The 14,304-nt window shown below is 36.6% G+C and overlaps 1 non-coding gene across 1 annotated transcript; it reads right to left on the reverse strand.

Annotated features, from left to right (window-relative positions):
- Nucleotides 1-13,980: 13,980 nt before the first annotated feature.
- On the reverse strand, nucleotides 13,981-14,054 carry Trnat-agu (transfer RNA threonine (anticodon AGU)). Its single transcript has one exon. It is a non-coding gene; the product is annotated as a tRNA-Thr (tRNA).
- Between the last annotated feature and the right edge of the window lie 250 nt (nucleotides 14,055-14,304).

The raw sequence follows: 14,304 nt of genomic DNA on the forward strand, positions 1-14,304 counted from the left end.
AACCTGAAGTCTAACATATATTATTATTAACCTTTGGGACATTCAGGGTCGTCCAAACTGTCCTACAATGAAGCCCTTGAAATCTATAAGAGTAACTTTATGTATTTTCGCCATAAATAACAGCATTGTATAATTAATCTGCTGGGGTCCATGAAGCGCTTGAAATCTTAGATGCCATTTAGAGACACTATAGAGATATTCCAGGTCAGCCAAACTACCTTGGAGTTTAGAACTTCAGATCTACACTCGTAACAGTAGCCATATCTGCTATACTGAGTAACATTTCGTAATCAACAGTGGTTACTGGACCAAACTGAAGTCTACTACAGTATCGGACAATTAAAATGCACCAAATCCGTTTTCCCATACAAACTAGTCAACTTTAGATTACCATATCTCAGTTACTTCTCAACCGATTTTTTTCATTTTTCTGTGACGAACTACAAAACATTTCAATTTTAAAAACTGTTGAAAAAGTTCAGTGATAACTATTGTTACAAAAGTTACAGATAGGTTGAATTTTGACAATAAAAATGCACCAAGACAAAAAATGTTATAGCAAAAAATGGTTACGTCATATCATTATGGTGTCTTCGGCAAATATGTTTCTTGTGTGATGACGAATAAGTTTGCTGAACAGACCAACATGATTTGACTTCAACATTTTTTGATATACAATTTTTTGTCTTGGTGCATTTTTATTGTCAAAATTCAACCTATCTGTAACTTTTGTATCAATAGTTATCTCAGAACTTTTTCAATAGTTTTTGAAATTTGGAATGTTTTGTAGTTCGTCACAGAGAAATGAAAACAATCGGTTAAGAAGTAATTTAGATATGGTAATCTAACGTTGACTAGTTTGTATGGGAAAACGGCTTTTGTGCATTTTTATTGTCCGATACTGTATATGTTTTTATGAACCTTTGGGGCATTAAGGGTCGTCCAAACTGCCCTGAAGTTTAGTTCTTCACAGTAACAGTAGTTATTTTTACAATGAACTGTAACATCACACATCCAACTGTAATGTGTCATTCAAAGATAGTTTTGAGATATTCCAGATCAACCAAACTACTGCGGAGATCATAACTTCAGGTCTACGCTTATGATAGTAGCTTTTGCCAGTATTTTAAGTAGTGTTACATCCACTATATTGACTAAAGTAGTTCGAGGAACAATAAATGTTTTTTTTTATATTTTCGGGATATTATGGGTTATTTTTAATGTTATGGAGCTTAGCTAATAAAAACAACCGCTGTAACATGAGGTCACTTCGTTTTAGATAGTAACGTTACACAACCAAATAGGAATAGGATCCATGGGCTTGACTGACCGCTTGATTGATCGCCCGTGAATACTACTCCAGTATCGCCAGACCAGCTACTACACTCACACAAGGAACCAATGAGATTATCTGCCGGAGACTAGTAAGCATCTTCAATGTGCGAGGGTTGGTGATCTTCTATTGTTAGGCGACAATGGCGCCAGTCAAGTCAGATTGCAGGTCAATGTGGGCAAGGGGAAGGAAATGATGATTGCAATTATTTGTATCCCCACATCAGACCAACTATACCTCTGCGTCTGCATAAATTCATGCGAATGTCAGATGGTTGGTGGAATATTGTTAGGGTTTTACACATCGGTGTGTAGATACCAGGCGTAAGGTGATAGCAATCACTTGCTGTTAACTCGCTTCAGAAACATCGCAGCAGAAATCAATGCATGGAACACTTTTTCATTTTTGTTTTACTTGAAACTTTGTAGAAGAATATATTAGCGTAGAATTAATAGTTAAGTCAACAGAAGGCAGCAAACGCAACTCTCCACGGCGTGAATGTAATTCACATTCACCGCGTGGAGAGTTGCCTTCACAGCTCGCTCATGACTTTGGTATGCGTGTGCGACCCCAATGTTATTCGGCAAACTTTCAGATAAAACTACAAGGTTAAATTCATCCATACATTGTTTTTCGATAGCATGCTTCTGAACTGAGATAATAGCAAGTTAATGTTACTCTTTGCAAATGAATGGTCCCATCCCTGGTGATAGCATTGTGTGTTTTATTATTCTGAAGATATGCAGCACAGTTCGCATCATTGCATAACTCGTAGGCGTTATTTGATATATACTGTGCAGTGTAAGTTGGAAGGGGAAAAGGACTTTTCAATCCGTTTCTGGTTCTAGCGATGGCTATAAACGAACATATGAACATGAGCTGTATATGTAAATAAAAGGGGAAAGTACATAGAAATATAACACAGTTAGAGGCAAGAGACGAGTCAGGGTTTGAATCCAGGATCTTCTGCATACGAGTCAGAAGCGCTAGCCACTAGACTATCAAGCTCATCAACCAAATAGGATCCACGGACCTTTTAACTTTCAAGGGTCACATTATGATAGATTTGTGACAATTAAGGTCATCCAATCTTTCAGGGAGTACACAACATTATATCCATACTTACAATGCTAGCCCGGATACTTGGACATCGGCGAACGGCAACTCATAATGGACATGATAGGGTAGAAAGTGCAAGCAGCGCAACGGCAACCAGTTCGATATAGTAGAATTAGAATAGTATACATATAGGCGCTGTACAAATTGTAAGTACAGCTACCAATTGGAATCGCTCACGCAATGCCCTAGTGGACAAAAGAGCTGTAAATTAGGTTAAGTGATTGAAGAATAAAAAAAACAACGCTTGGAAAAAATCCGGATTCAAAGGGTTAACCTGACGATGACGATGAAGAAGATACTGATTCCACACAAATTATGTGAATGGTTAAACTTTTATTAAATAAATAAAAAAAACCTTGTTTTGTGCGTAAAAAGAAAAAAATGTAATTTTATTTTTTTTTCCTTGAATTTCTACTTCGCAACTATTCAACTGCTTCTCTACAAACTTATGCAACTTGCCGCCCACGAATCGTTTCCCCTTCGCAGCACTCACTTCCGAAGGCCTTCACAACTGCCGCCCCGAGCGTTCCCCGTCGTCAGCAATCGCTCCATCCGTCTCAGCCTAATCAGAAGATCGCCCAACCAGAGCAGAGCCCCGACTCGAACAAACACAATAGCGGCAGCCACCAAAAGCCAGTCAAGTGGCTCGAAGAAATCGAAAGTGTTTTTCGGTGCTTTTCGAGGTTTTTGAGATTTTCCCTCACCGAACCAACACTACGGCCCGTGTGGACGCCCTGCAGCGACGGCGAGGTTGTGAAACAACAAAACTGCTAAACTTTTGTCTAAAAAGCCTCCGTGAAATAGCAAAACTAAACCAGCCCCGATTCACGGGCTATAAATTTTCATTGTGTTTCCAATTGTTTCCATTTCTTGGAGGTTTTGAAAATGCTACACCCTCAGCGGCTTCCCCTCACCCCGGAGAGGAGGGCTGTTGGAATCAAACGACCTGCCCCAGTCTCCACCAGCATCATCAGGTCCCAGCAACTATGAAGAGGGCGGTGTGTGCGATGACGATGTGAAAAGAGGAAATTACTTAATCCAATCTGGCCTCTCACGCCGGCGACGGCAGGGAGGGGCGGCAACAACCCACTCACTCAACTAGTTAGGTACCTAGCGAACCAAACGACCGACCCAAGCCATTTTCCTTTCATTTTCTTCTCAATCGCACAATGGGTGGGGAGGAGGCAGTTTTTGGGTAAAATTGTTATTTTTGTTTTGTTTTGAGTTGTAAAGTTGCAAATCACATATTTTTCTGTTTTTATACTCACTAACTGTTCAACTTTCTTACTTACTTACTTACTTACTTATTTACTTACTTATTTACTCACTTACTTACTTTCTTACTTACTTACTTACATACTTACTTACTTACTTACTTACTTACTCTCTTACTTACTTACTTACTTACTTACTTACTTAATTACTTACTTACTTACTTACTTACTTACTTACTTTCTTATTTACTTACTTACTTACTCACTTACTTACTTACTTACTTACTTACTTACTTACTTACTTACTTACTTTCTTACTTACATACTTACTTACTTACTTACTTACTTACTTACTTACTTACTTACTTACTTACTTACTTACTTACTTACTTACTTACTTACTTACTTACTCTCTTACTTACTTACTTATTTACTAACTTACTTACTTACTTACTTAATTACTTACTTACTTACTTACTTATTTACTTACTTACTTACTTACTTACTTACTTACTTTCTTATTTACTTACTTACTTACTCACTTACTTACTTTCTTACTTACTTACATACTTACTTACTTACTTACTTACTTACTTACTTACATACTTACTTACTTACTCTCTTACTTACTTACTTATTTACTTACTTACTTACTTACTTACTTAATTACTTACTTACTTACTTACTTATTTACTTACTTACTTACTTACTTACTTACTTACTTACTTTCTTATTTACTTACTTACTTACTCACTTACTTACTTTCTTACTTACATACTTACATACTTACTTACTTACTTACTTACTTACTTACTTACTTACTTACTTACTTACTTACTTACTTACTTACTTACTTACTTACTTACTTACTTGCTTAAAGCTATAAATCACATATTTTTCTGTTTTTATACTCACTAACTGTTCAACTTTCATTTTTACTTACTTACTTACTTATTTACTTACTTATTTGCTTGTTTACTTGCTTTTATGTTTTCTTATCTGGTATGTTACGGATTTTTGTCCTTTACTTCAATTGCAGCAAGACCAATGTGCATTCTCTCCGGACGATACAATGACGACGACAACAACGACTAGTGGAGTCTTAGGGGGTTATGAGAAAATTAACGATAAAACAATAAACCTCGGTAAAATGTTGCCGAATCACTCGCAGCCAGCACACAGCTCGCTTGTTCGCCCACAATAACGCTGAAGGATTGTGTCTAGTCATGGTGAAAAACAAAGGAAAATCGGTCAAAACTAAGTGCCAACCGACTATGAGACTGAATGTGTTTCTACCAACCCCATAGGAAAGAAAAGCACCTCGTGTGTCGTCCCTCTGTAAGCCACCCCACACAGCATGTGCTTCCACTAGCTTGCGACAATTGGGGTTGTTAGTTTTAATAAAATTATAGGACCAACCCGAACTTCAACGGTTCAAGCTAGCAGACAAATAGATACCCCTAGGCCTAAACAGTCGCGTGGAAAAGGTGGTGTGCAGGAAATCGTTTAATGGGTGCCATTTAACACGAACAAAAAGGTGGTGACCGGATCAGCTCGGGTGAATGCGCGGAACGCATAGTTACCTAGTGAGGGTGGCACTCGGTGGCGGTAATATATGGTTACCGTAATTAATACTGGTCACAATGATGGGACACACGCAACTTCGGGTCGCGTAGTGATAGCGATCTTGAAGGGTAACTTCAGTCATCATCATAGAACCTTTCATTGTGCAAGTGCGTTTGGGAACAAGCGAGTAAAGACCGTTTAACGTTTAACCCATGAGGAATACTGGAGTTCCTTTGGTGCGTAACTGCTTTACGTGTGCGGGAGTTCTTATTAATATCGGTCGTTTTTGTGCAGAACGGCAAAATCATGATTCTTCAGTATTTTTTGAACTGAGCCCAGGCCTGAGTGCAAAGATTACCAGCCAATGGCAACTTCAACTTACCTTTAAATCTGATTGATTCTAGGTTGAGCTGTTTGTCATAGTGCTGTCTCCACCTTTCAATGGCCACGTATTCGCCAACCAGAATAACAATTCAAAAGGATTCCTTGGAGAAACCTCTTGAGCAATCTTAGCAAGAATTTCTAGTAAAATCCCATCAGAGTTCCTCTTGGCATTTCGCCGTGAATTCTACAAAATTTCTTTCATGAATTCCGCTAGGAAATACGCTAAGAATGTACACACTTCTTAAGAAATTCTTACAGAGATTCCTTTAAAAATTTCTCTGGAGATTTACAGAAATTCTTTATGAGATTTCACCATAAATTTGCCCAAGGATTATTTAAGGAAATCTTTTATGGATTCCTTGCAAAATTGCTCCATGGAATCCTTCAAAAAATACTCAAGGCACTCTTAAAGGAAATTTCTTCAGGACTTCTTTCAGATATTTACTCAAGAGTTTCTCCAGAAATTTTAATAAGAAGTCCATCTGAACTGCCGTTATAAGCATAGTTGTCCCATGTTACTTTTTGACGATTTTGACTTTTTTGCATCAGGCGCTCTATTTATACAAGTATTTTCATATAACATCAAAAAATAACATACTTTGTTCGAAGACTCAATGAAAAGCATGTCAAGTCAAATTGTCCCACTGTTGAATTTCTACGCATGTCTGTCCCACAACTGAAATTCTACGCATGACAGTCCCACTATAAAATTTCTATGTAAAACCGATACATTTAGCATTTTTAGTAACTTACTTCACCTAATAGAATGGCTATTTCAAAAATGTATGATGTAAACTCTTCTTTTATGTTGGCATTACGCTCCAGCTGGAACGAAACATGTTTCCCAGTTAAACAAAAACTGTTATTTCTTCGCAACTTACAGTTTGAATCTAAATTCAAATTTTGCTGCAATGCGCGTTGAGCTCATAAACCAAACATAAACATTTTAACTTAAATAATAGGCTCAAATGTCGTGAAGCATGACGAAGCCGATCCAATATAATGACAAAGAGGTTGCTGAATTGAATGACTAGTATATGTGAAAATTTCCAGAATTTAAGCAATCTTGAAATATTGTTGGTGAGTTGATTAGTTCCACTTTTTTATATGTTATCCACTTTTTTATATGTTATCCCAATAATTTGATTGAATTAGTGTGTCGGTAAGTGAGTGGCTTAGTTATCTCCTATTTAGAAAATAAAAAGAACACTTTTGGGTTAAACACAAATCGAAGACGAACTGCAGGAGGAACTGAACAAGCAATCAATATTTCATTTGATGAGAGATCAGTCGAGTAAGTGAATTGAAGAGTAAGTGAGTGACTTGGTGAGCGAGATTTTGTAAGTGTGTGGGTTGATGAGTAAATGAGTGAGATGATAAGCGAGTGGTTTGATAAGTGAGTTGGTTTATTAATGGATTGATGGGTAAGTGAGTGACTGTTTTGAATGAATGTGTTAATGAGTTATTGAGTAACTTGACCTTGACCTAGACGCTCAGAGACTTGATGAGTTTGATCGTAGTGTGCTGTGGAACATGACGGATGCGAAAAATTTGCACGCGTCAAATTGTTAGTTTCGTGAAAAGTGAAAATTTTATGATCAGCAAATTGTATTTGAAACGAAAAAGTGTATTATTTTGGCCGATCGGTTTGTGTGCGCGTCATCGTTTCCCGTGTGAATTCTGAGCCGTTTGTGTGTGATTCGCGGTAGCGATGCCAGTCACGAAGTCGATGGCTGGATCCAACCAGTTCGCGTCGTCTTTTCACCTGGAGGCGTCGTCGTTTTTAGTGCTTGTGAGAGGATTAAGAGTAACTTTATCGCGAAAATTCGTACGATGTGTGTCACGTCCGACGACGGGAGACTTAGCTGATGTGAACGAGTATTTTATTCGTGATGAGTAAACATTGAACTAAGGGAAGTTTTGGAATTGGCTGCTACGGAACTGTCGTTTGCAAGACACTTTGAGGAGCTGATGTGATAGCGGTGATTGCAGCACGTTTGGATTCCGCAACGCATGAAAATCAATTATGAAATGTACAAGGCTCGCTTCAAGGTAGGAATTGTATCGTCCGGAACTTTTCAACAACACTTGCTGAGGCCGAACAGGATCATCATGAGTGCAACTTCAAACAAAAAGAACTCGCTATTATTGGATTGCGGAAAATAAGCAGAACCAAAAAAGAAACTGGTGAGATTGTTCCGATTACATTATTCAATGTTTGAATCCTATCAATGATTCCATCAGTTTACATCCATCTATATACATCTCATGTGATATCAGATTTGTCGTATTATCAATTAATAATTACCGTTTTGCTTTACAGGATTAATTCAGGTAATTTTTCATTATTAATATTGACGTACTCAAATATTTTTCAGCTTTATAAAACTACACAAATCGGAGCGTTTGGTACGGTATGTCCACGCATCCTTCCACCCCTGTAGATACTAGAATTGTTTCGATTTTAAAGATTGTTTACTAAAATCTAGACAGATCTAGCATCATCTTTGCGGTAAACACAACGTAGTAGGCCTGGCCGCTTTGATAATTGTATCATATTTTTGATATGCTGCAAGCATCAATACTGACAAGAAAAATATTTGGGCGTAATCTAACCCAAATATTTTCCAGGATGCTTTCTCGTACTGGCTACGTTTGTGTTAGATTAGATTAGATTAGATTAGACTAGACGCTCAGAGACTTGATGAGTAAGTGAATTCTTGGGTAAACTGTTATTAGTAAGTTGTGTCGTAGATAAGCGGCTTTCTGTGTATATGTAAAAGAAATAATAGAGACCAAAAGCATTATACTCTTGTTATTGTATTTGTATTAAAAGTAAACATAGTACCGTAACTGCTTGTTTTCGAATAGGATGAATATAGAACCGTACCAACGGCATTCTGTGTGAAGAATTAGCTTAAGTTAAAATTCACGAATAAAAAAACGGCATTCTGATCCTTTATATTCAAATACAGATACATGAAGCATGAAGCCATTAGACAAATCACTAACAATCTTTGCTGGGGTTCCTATTTATATGACCCATACAATCAGAGGAAGGCATGGTGCAGAATGTTTTGAAAACTTAAGCTGTTGTATGTATTTCTAAACATATTTTATTTCAATGATACATATGTACATATTTCTTGGCATTTATAATTATTATAAAAGCTTTATGCTTTGTATATTTATGCTGTATGCTATGTTGGTCATTAGGCCAAAAAGCCAAAGGCCATTGGGCCGAAAATTTCATTAGGCCGAAAAATACATTAGGCCAAAAAGGACGTCAGGGCTGAATAATTCAAGTACATATAGAACAAGGTCATTTCGCCAAGACCCGGCCAAAATACCATTTCGGCCTGAAGACCTGTTCAGCCTGAAGACCTGTTCAGCCTGAAGACCTTTTCGGCCTAAAGACCTTTTCGGCCTAAAGACCTTTTCGGCCTAAAGAATTTTTCGGCCTAAAGACCTTTGTGGCCTCAAGACCTTTTCGGCCTAAAGACCTTTTCAGCCTAAAGACCTTTTCGGCCTCAATTCATTTTCGGCCTAAACACCTTTTCGGCCTAAAGACATTTTTCCGACCAAACGATGTATCGGCCTGGTGACCTTTTCGACCTAACAAAATTTTCGGCCCAATGACCTTTCCAACCTTATAACGTTTTTGGCCTTACGTTCCAATCGCTTATTTCGATAATACTGTATATATTTCGACGCAAACTGCGATGGAAGAGCTATTTACGTAAACCGTAATACCGTAAACCGGGATCAAATTGATCAGCGGGGTGAAATTTATCACATTCTACATTGTAATTGCATACCAGGAACTTCTTAGCTTCGGAATGATCTTAAACTTCTTTCCTCATCTAGTTCATAGATGTCTAGACATGAGTTTAGACTTTTATTTGTTTAATAAAAAGTTAGTTTTGCCTTATTTTTTTAGGAATTTGCAATGTATTTCTCACTTAGCTGAAATCATTGCTTCTAAACAATCGATTGCCACTAGGACTTCCCGTAATTTTTTTGTATTAACATTTTTGTGGAGCCTTAGTTGGAAAGTTATGAAGCTATTCTGAATATGAATAAGTTAAAAATAAGTTCTTTTTTGACGAAAAAGTCATTTATTGTAACAAAAATTACTTATTTCAAAGGCAATTGCCTACCTGTAGGCGTTAAGGGGAAAATTTCAAAATTAAATATTGCATTTGAAGTGTCAAATACATTAGTTGTAAGAGTTTTGACGCGTTTTTCGGGTTTACAAGAGCAACATTAAGTGGGTAAGGATTTTTATCTTTTTAACCGATGCTTAATTGTATACTGATCAATTTCGCCCCAAAGTGGCATCCTCAAATTTTTGATTTTTGAAGTAATTTAACTAAAAGTTTAAACTTGTTGAACAAAATTTTGTCACATGGTTTCATGGGGATCCACTGGGTACTGATTTTAAAGAAATTCTTTTGGCAATATTTGAATTGCCACTAATGTTATCCGCAAAAGTTGTTTTAAAGTGATCAATTTGACCCCGGATTACGGTACATTTACGTAATGAATACATTTAAATATCCCCGACTTATTTCTTTAATAGAGATTTGAGTGTACGACACATAGTGGCCCAATGAAGAATTCTTCGTTTGAAGGAAAGCTTCCTCAGACTGGAGTGAGAATCGAACCGCACGGCCACGAAACCCATACTTTATAACTCACTTACTAACTCACTAATTCACTTACTAATGAGTGGAACAGATCACACATATGTACTGATAAACCAAAAAAAAACTCACTTACTTACTAACTCATTTACTTACTATCACAAACACTCACCAATATAACAATTCTCTTACCAACACATTAAAATTAACGGGACAACTCCCTGTAAGCTGTAACTTTCCTAATTTGTAACTGACTCACTCACCAACTCACTTAATCTTGGAGCACCTCACATTCATCCTCTCATCATTTCAATAATCAACTTCTTATTCACCAAACTCACTCACCTAGTTCCTACTTACCTGATTATTAAGAAAGTGTTAAAATGTGATGTCACTCTTATGTTGTCTTTCGGCTCCGTTTTGCCTCGAGACATTTGAGCCTTAGGCATGAGAGTCTTATAATGCTATAAGAGAATCTTACACTGTTTGTTATTAAAAAATATAACAAAAAAGTACAGAACAGTCCGCATAGAACCCGGAAAGAGGCGACTAATTACACAAGTTTACAAAATGAAACGAAAGTCGTGAACTTCTGTCAACGACCAAAATTTTTGAAGCACAATTTAGTGCTGATTTCAAAACCGACCTTCAAAAAATTCAAAGTAGAACAGTTTTCGAGTTTTAGCTCAACATCGAGTTTTGCAACTTTTCAAAATATGTAATTTACTAAAATTCAAATATATTGCGTTTTGTTCAACCAATTTTAAATCTTTTTCCATAAATTAAAAGCTGAATACAATACCATTCGATCATCTGAATACAGGTTTTGCGTCAGATTGATGAAATTCATGATATTGGCGAGTTTTAGGGACGATCTTCTTAAATTTTAGCAAAATTTCCAAAACAAATTTGAAGAATTGATTTTTTTTCAATAAGAAAAAAACAACTTAAAAATTCTTTCTCGACGTTTTTTTTGACATATCATATGTAGGCGAGTTATAGTAAAAATTTCAGCTCAATCGGAGCATTGATTACGGAGAATGAGATGTGTGAAGTGAGCGACTTAGCTTAAAAATAGAACATCAAATCATCAACCTTGTATGGAAAATCGAAAAAATTTCCGCTCTACTGTAATTTTTTTCTTACGCGTTTTTGAACTCAGTGCATGATTCTACACCAAAAATGATCATCAGCTTACCGAGTTCAAAAATGCTGTAAACTAGTGTTATCGTGGGACTAATATGCGTAGAAATTTCGCCAACAGGACCACATTTCGAGGCATAACAGTCCCACGAATCATTTTTTTTGCTAAAAACACTATATTTTTAAAAATATTTGATTGGAAATACTTCAGGCATGAAAATATAAGCGATTTCTAACGATACTATGAAAACTTAAATCCGATTTGTTGCACCATTTGGCCAAAAACATTTTTTAAAAGATTTTTTTCATTCAACTCTTCAATTCAATTCTTATGTTCTAGAAGTCCACCAAAGGTTTATTCAATAATTACTCTAGGAATTCCAATGAAATTTCCCGCAGAAATGTGTCCAGGAATATTTTCAAGGGTTCATCCAGAAAATCTTGCACAGATTCCTGCAGGAGTTCATACATACATTACTTCAGGATTATGTACATCCAGATAATCTTCCCTTCAAATTTGTTCGGCATTTCCTTTAAGAAGCACCCTAAGTTTTTCCCAGTTTTTAATAGAATTTATTCATAGATATTTGCCAGGAATTCCTTTAGAGATATTTCAAAAGACTTAGGGATCTTAACAAAAGCTTATTTAGACGTTTCACTAGGATTTCCATCAGAAATGCATCCGCATATTGCATCAGGAATACTTCCTGAAAATCCTCCAAGAATTTTATAAAAAGATCTCTCCAGAAATTGCCTTAAAATCCCTCAATAAACATTTCTAGAAATTGCATCGAGGGTTTCCCGAGAAGGTTCTTCAGTTATTTATTAGGGAAGTTATTGTTATATTCCTCCTTGGATTCTTCCAGGAATTTTCCTTGGATTTCTTTATGTATTCCACCAGAGCTTCATTCAAAAGTTCTTTCTCAGGTTTCTACAGATATTAAATTTGAAGACATCTGAAATTCTTGCTTGGATTGCTTCTGAAATTCCTTCAAAAATGTCTCCGGCAACTTCTATACGGTTCTAGGGATTTCTTCAAGAATTTCAGAAAGGGATTCCCATGAAGGTTTTTCAGAAATTACTGTAGAAATTCTCAAACAATCCTACTGAGATTTCTTTGCACTTTTTTCGATAGGAATTCTCAAAGAGTTCTTTGAGAAATCCCTTCACGGATTCCTGCAGGCATTCCAACTTTTTTTTTTCAAATTTCTTCAGCGGTTCTGTCAGGAATATGTCCTGGGATTCTTTAGGAGTTTTTTCAGATATTTTTTTTTTCAGAAGTTCCTCCAGAAATTGTATAAAAATACTGGAAGAACTCTTGAAAGAGTCCCTGGAAAATATTCCTAAAAAATCCCAGGAAGATTGTCTGAAGGAATCTGGTACTGGTGAGACATTTGAAGTTTTCCACTAGAAAATCTTGACAATTTTCCAAGGGATTCTTGGACAAAAAATCCTGAAGTAATTTCTGAAGTCTTCTTTGAAGGAACTCCTGGTTGAATGCCTGGTAGAATGCTTGAAGGAACTATTTAAGACGCCACCTTAATTCCTAGAAAAAAATCATGATAAAGTTTGAGAGGAACTCTGTAAATAATTCCAAGGAAAAATTGATTGAAAAATTTCTTGAGGGATTCCTGGAGAGAATTTTTCTGAAGATTTTTTTTATAAAATGTCTGCAATAATTGCAGTAAAAGGTACTGGAATGCTTGAAGAAGTTCCCCATAACATTTCTGAGGGATCCCTGGAGGATTTTCCGAAGGACTGCTTGGAATTTTTTTTTGGAGATACCTCTGGAGGAACACTAAGAAGAACGTCGTAGACAATGTCTGAAGGCATTAGTGCACCAAAGATCCTTAAAAATTTCCTGCAAAAATAAATCGTGGAGGTATTCTTGAAAGAGCCACTGAAGAAACTGCTAAAACATATTTTTTGGAGGATTCGTTGAAGGAATTCCTGAAAGAACTGGAGAATCCTCTGCAGGTATTGATTAGAGATTTTCTTAAAAGATATAACAAAAACAGGCAAGGAGTATATCCTGAAGTAATTTCCGCAGGAATTGTTGAAAGACTTTTCAACCCAAAGTGGGTCGAGCTTCGTATACAGAAGCAAAGGGTTGCGACTCTTCAGTTTGACCTATTTTTTCCGAAGCGCTTAAATTGTACGCATTGGCGATCATCATATCCGTGATGTTCATCTTGCCAACATGCCTCTTCATGTGAACCACATGCTTACGAATATTGAACGTCCTTTGTGAAACTTTTAAACAAAGTTGTTTACCATATCGAGAAAGTTTTTACTTTATTTTAGCATTTTATTTGGATGTTTTCTTGGACATCATTGATGCTTTGCCCTTCGTTACCCATATTGGAAGCCGGACGGAGTCATGATAAATCTTTTACAGAAATTACAGAAATCTTAAAATTGAGCGTTTGTGGATGCTTCCAAGGGGGAGTCTTTTTGGCGCTTTTGTGGAATCTTGAAGCTGATATCATAATGCCGATTATTTAAAATGACGACTTCCTCATCTATAAAACATGTTCTTATGATACGACATTTTACCAAAAAAAAAGTCCAACTTAGGCTCCGGCGAGATTCGAACTCACGATCTCCTGTTTACTAGACAGGCGCTTTAACCAACTAAGCCACGGCGCCGTTATAATCAACCGTCGTCAAGCATCCACATCAATCTTCATAGTTTCATATCTTTTACAGGTACGAAGCATTCCACAAGCTTTTACACAGCTAGATCAAGATAAAAGCAATCTCACTCAATCCAGTTGGTTGCTAGTGCTCCCCGGCTGTTATTCCCGTTCAACCTGATATTCTCACACGCAACGACTGTCGTCGTCGACTGAAAAGCGAAGCCAAACGATGTAAAAGGTACAAGCGTACAAGTGCGAGA

This window comes from Aedes albopictus, chromosome 3 (assembly GCF_035046485.1).
Source record: "Aedes albopictus strain Foshan chromosome 3, AalbF5, whole genome shotgun sequence".
NCBI classification, from domain to species: domain Eukaryota; kingdom Metazoa; phylum Arthropoda; class Insecta; order Diptera; family Culicidae; genus Aedes; species Aedes albopictus.